The sequence below is a fragment of the Mus caroli genome, unplaced genomic scaffold, assembly GCF_978045245.1.
Source record: "Mus caroli unplaced genomic scaffold, Mus_caroli_1 scaffold_16, whole genome shotgun sequence".
Classification (NCBI taxonomy): Eukaryota; Metazoa; Chordata; class Mammalia; order Rodentia; family Muridae; genus Mus; species Mus caroli.
The window spans coordinates 43,025,802-43,031,988 of record NW_028227271.1 but is presented as its reverse complement, the minus strand read 5'-3'; positions in this window follow the sequence as shown (position 1 = coordinate 43,031,988).

Sequence of the window (6,187 nt, the reverse complement as noted above, 5' to 3'; positions counted from 1 at the left end):
ACAATGTTCCAAGCTCCTGGCATTCTGGCTAGACTCCACCCTCCACAGTTACCTGACTATAGCCAAGTGTGCTCCTCCCCACAGTTACCTGATAGCCCAGCCTACTGTAAAAGGGACTGCTTGGCCCCTCCTCTCTCTCTCTCTTAAGCTCTCACCTTTCTTACTCTCATCTCTAGCTCTCCTTTTTATCCCCTCCCCCCTTCTCTACACATGGCCATGGCCAGCTTCTCTCTTTCTTTTATCTTCTGTCTTTCTCTCTGCCTTTCTACAATAAAGCTCTAAAACCATAGCATCAGAACTCTGGCGGGATGCAGGTTTTCTCCCCCTCCCTTTAATCCCTCACACCCACTGCCCTACACTAACCCACTCTGTAAACATATTTTTCAACTCACATAGCCTTCTTTCTACTTTCATATCACACGTGGAATTATGTATGTAATAGATAATATAGATTTACATTTTGAGAAAGTGTGATATGCATTGGAGTCTGACTCTTCTCTTAATATGATAGTATGTTTCATTATATATATATTTTTTTTCTTTTGCAAAGAAAACCTAAGTCATTATTTTTTAGAACTGAATAAAACTCCATTGTGTACACATCTCTTATTTTCTTTGTTCATTTTATCCATTTATATAGGTCTAAGCTGATTACACATAGTGGCTATGAATAATACTACAATTAACACAAGAATACAGAACTATCTCTATGGCATGCTAACTTAGATATTTAGGAATATTACAGCTGGATTGGATGGTAACTCCAGTTTTAGCTTTTTTGAGGGACCCATCTATTCTTATCTCCATGATGGATTCCTAAATTTACATTCTCATTAACAATATGTGATGATTTCTTCTCCTTTTTGCTAACATCCTTGCCAGCATTATTGTCAGTTGTTTTTTCTGGTGATAGCTACTCTGGAATGAGATGACATCTAAAGGTGTTATAAATTTCTATTTTCAAGTTGGATAAGGATACTGAATATTTTTTTATGTATTTTAGGCAATTTGTCTTTCTTTTTATAACTGTTTGTTCAATTAATTTGCTCATTTGTTGACTGGATAAGCTGAGTTCCTTCGTGCTTGAATTTGACTTCTTTATATATTATAGATACTAATCCCTGGTCATATAAAAATTAGAAAAGATTTTCTCTCTTTTTTTTTTTCTGATCGTGTCTTCAACCAACTGTTTTATTTGCTGGACAGAGATTTCTCAAACAATTTCTATTATTTTATCAGATTAATTGAGCAAGAAATTAATAGGAAAAGACAGTATATAAGTGATATGAACACATGGATACTGAACAAGACAATCCTAAATGACCATTAAGTCATTAATGACAGGAGAAAATTAATTAAACTGGTGCAATTTGTAAATCCACATTTACCACTTAGGACTTTCAAGTCATTTGAACGTAGCTTTCTATTTTGGGGTGGAGTTTATACGGTTAAATACTATAATCCCAGATCATTTAGAGGGATATTGATATTATTAAGGGACTGTAACAACATACAAGCACTGAATTGGATATTAAGTAATTACTTTTCCAACCCTAAACATTTATGATATTTAGTTTGACCATGCATTGAATATTTTATGATGGAAACTAGGAACTAGAGACATTGTTATTAGTCATATGGTTAGGACCCCACAGAAAAGGAAAGGTTCTATTTCCCAGGCAGCTGTACTTATGAGGATTCCTTCTTTGGACACTCAAAATAAGAAAAAAGGAAGAAATCGAAACTAAATGAATCCTGACTGGCAGGAAATATACTTTGCACTTTATATTCACTTAAATATATAGTAATACAAATTCATATATAGCCACAGATCTGCAATAGCATTTACTTACATCATCTTTCAAATGAAAAACTAAAGTGGACCTAAGAAGAATGTGATCCAGGTTACACTTGGTAAATAATGCCTGACTCCAAAGCTTAAGCTCATCCTTTGCTGTGCCACAAACTGGAAGATGAGGCTGGCTTTGACCAGCAGCTATAATAGATCAGTTCCTTCCTTCCAAAAGCTGTTTGATCCCATCCCTGCTCTGAACTTGAAGAAGGAAGAAACTTACCCTCCAAAGAGAACTGACAACCCAGGGGAGTTGAGGAGTATTCCCCAGCATTCCATAAACTGTCTTCTTTCTTTTGTGTCCTTACTAGCGTGCATCTATCAGGTTTCTGATTTCTCTTTTACATAAACAATAGTGACTCTTTGATAGAAAAACCAGATACCAGATGGTTGTGAGCCACCATGTGGTTGCGGGGAATTGAACTCATGACCTCTAGAACAGCAGTCAGTGATCTTAACCATTGTGCTCTCTCTCCAGCCTCCATCAACTGTCTTCTAACCTGAGCATATCCTGTCACTCTAACTTCCCTCCAATGATACCCTAGTGGACTATAAGCTGCTGTTCCAATGCATATCAGTGGCCACCTTGTGTGAGTGATACAAAGATCCTTAATAAGAAAAAAGACTCAGGGTGGTACAGCAAGGGCACTGATGATATGGAGCTGTGTTTCCTGATCATTTCTTCAAACAAACAAACAAACAAACAAACAAACGAACAACCCACAATAAAAATAACCACAACCACAGCTGAGAGCTTTACCTCAACCCTCACGGAAAACACTTACAATTCCTCTGGTTGCTGGGTGTGAGTGGTTTTCCTTTGTCCCTGCCTTATCACTTCCTTTTAAGTGTGCCTGGAAGCCTTACACACAGGAAAGTATAAACGTCAGGGGCAGTGCTGTATTAGAAGGAAACTGCATCTGGTCTTGCTCATAAATAAATACATAAGCTCCTAAGGAGCCATACACATTTTGTTGGGTGACCTTCCTTCCGTGTGCCCCGTTATTAAAATAGAGAGCCAGTGTAGTTTTTAAGATGCCTTGAGCTGACTCTCTGATTCTTTCGTTTGAAATGAAAAGTGTTGGAATGCACGCACAGGCAATTTCTAGATGGACAATCCTTGTCCAGGTAGCATGCCTACGTCTGGAGGTGGATAAATAATTTGAAGTAAAGGAGATACAAAATAAAAGTGAAGATGCCAGGCTTTCAACCTGCTTTAGTTACCTACTGAATTTGAGCAGAGTCGTGTCTGACTTCCTCGTAGACACAGATATGTTTTTTTCTTATTATATTTAGGATAATCATTTTCTTTCTATGCCCCTTCCCCTATAAGAGTGGGTAAAGACCTTTGCTATGTTCTCTTTACTGTTGACTGGCTCTTTATTTTCTCTGCTCTTCTCACTGACATTTAACTTTGAGTCATTGGAGCTAAGCCAGTGTCTTTAAGTAGAAGTAAGTAAATGGTTCTGAATACATATGACTTGATCTAGGTGAGCATACAGGAAAAGTTCAAGTATAGCAAGGCATATTTTGTAACTTTAATATTCCTCCATTTCAAGGAAATATTCTGGAAGACTGTAGGGGGTGGTTTTGGTTATGTCAATTATTTATAGAAGATCCATTGGTAATTTGTGACCCTATAGTCTTTTTTCTATCAACATAGAAATTTTGTGTGCACTTTTAAGGGGCATAGTCCTTTACAGAAGTACACACAATCTGATCATGTCTTGTGGTGGTTTGAATAAGAATGCCGTGCATCAGCTCATAGATTTGAATGATGGTTCACTGTGGAGTAGCAGTATTTGAAAGCATTAGGGGGTGTGGCCTTGTTGGAAGAAGTGTGTCACTGGAGGAGGGCCTTGAGGTTTCAAAAGCCTATACAAAGCCCAGCATCTCTCTTTCTGTCTCCTGCAGATTTGAATGTGGAACTCTTAGCTACCCTCCAGCTCCTTGTGTGCCTGCTTTTCCAGCCCCACATCTTCTGCCTACATGCTGCCATGCTCCCTGCCATGACAATAATGGTCTAAGCCTCTGAAACTGTAAGTAGGTCTTAATAAAATACTTTCTTTTATAAGAGTTTCCATGGTCAGCCAGTGACATGTGCCTTTAATCCCAGCACTCCAGAGGCAGAGACAGGCTGATATCCATACATTTGACCCCAGCCTAATCTACATAGTGAGTTTCTGGACATCCAGAGCTACATAGTGAGAGTCTGTCTTAGAAACAAACAAACAAACAAACAAACAAAAAACAAAAAAGGAAACAAACAAAAAATTGAGGTAGTCATGGCATCTCTTTACAGTAATAGAATACTGACTAAGACAGGGCTCAACTGTCATTTGATGGTTAGGAACCACAGATTATCAGACACATAGCTACAACCATCGAAGTAGTAGTCCGAGTTTCATTTGAGCTTTTGTTCATCTGCAGGACATTATTTGTTGAAGATACATTGGTATTTGTAACCCTATAACTTAAGTCTTTTTTCTATAAACATAGAAATTTTATTTGCAGTTTTAAGGGGCATAGTACTTTACAGAAGTACACACAATCTGATCATACATCAAGAGATATAATATATAGACTAAGAACATAGACTGTAGAAGCAGACCCTGAGGGTTTGAGTCTGAGCTCTACCATTTTCCAGACAGATAATCTTCAGGACATACCTAAACTGTCTTGAACCTAAATTTATCACTGGTAAAGATGATAATAAATGTGTTATTTGTGTGTTCTAAGGTAATATATTTTGTATTTACATAGTTACATTATTGTTATAGTCATACTATTATTTTATTCAGCATTTATTAAAAGGTTTGCACAATTTTAGGAAATAGTGATTGGTAAGATATCCTCTATACTATCTACTCCACTCCTATGTTTTGGGTGACTTAGCAGTTATTGGCAATTCCTACTTCATGAGGCATTTCTGTAAGGGGGGGTATGTTATTTTATTTAAAAATCACTTGTCTTTTCCCAAATCATGATGAGTTTATATTGCCACACAACCATTTTAGAGGGTTTTCTTTTTGCTTTTGTTCTTGGTATACTGTAATGTGTGTGGTCATATGCACATGAGTATCGATGCTTGTAGAATCCAGATATATCAGAGCCCCTGACCCTGAGAACTAGCATCATAAGTAGCTATGAGTTTACCAGCATGACTACTGGGACCTGAATTTAGATTCTCTGAAATAGCAGTAAGTAGGTTTTGTTATTTGTTTGGTTTGGTTTGGTTTTTCAAGACAGGGTTTCTCTGTATAGCCTTGGCTATCCTGAAACTTGCTCTGTAGATCAGATTGGCCTTGACCTCAGAGATCTGCCTACTTCTGCCTATTGAGTTTTGGGATTAAAGCATGTTCTACCACTGTTGGCCAGCAGTAAATGTTCTTAATTGTTGAGCCATCTCTCTAGCTCCAAGGAATAAAATGTAGTAATATGTTTAACACTTATTTCTTCTAGCCAAGTGGTATTGTGTAGTACCTGCACTAAAGTCTATGATTTCTGTTGTTCAGTATGCTGGCTTAGTGCTTTGCACATGAGTAGTTACTTTCTCTGAATCCTTAAGGACTTTTAAGAAACTATGTTAGAAAAGTCCTCCTATGATTTTAGAGCACTCACACAGGATCCATTTTATTCATAAAAGTAGTAGATATTTTATTATCAGTTTCCAGAATCTGAGTCAAAGCTTTCTAGAAAGACGATACTTATCAATTGACAACTTTCTATGGTGGGAGAACCATGTCTGAAGAGTGCTTGTGATAGACTTCTTTTCCCACTACCTGGGTTTGAGGTTATTAATAAGAACATTTTTGTGATATTTATTATAACTCCAAGGAACCTATTTATATGTAAATTTATTTTACTTCAGGTGTGATTAGAAACACTGGCAGATTTTGAACAGGCAGTTTGTCAGTATTATAGTCTTAAAATAAATTCTGATACTACTGTGAGGCAACTTACTCAGTGAGGAGTACAGAGCAAGAGTAGAGGCAGAAAGATCAGTAGGTGATATTCTCTTCAGAAGAGAGATGGTTTCACAATGGCAGTAGTGAAGGTGATGATAATGGGCCCAGTGAAAGGTATACTCTGAAGACTGAACAAGAAGTGTGTGTTGATGGATTAGACATGGAGTGGGAAAGAGGAGAATCACAGCTCAAGTCAAGTGGTAGCATGAAAGATGAAGACTAGACCAAGAAAGGAAGATTTCATCCACAAATTGAATGGAAATCCTAATGGATGATTACACATGAATCATTTTGAGATTAAATTTAGTGGATGGGAAAGCAAGGTAGAGGAGGGAATATAAGGAGGGATACATAATACTAAAGAAAG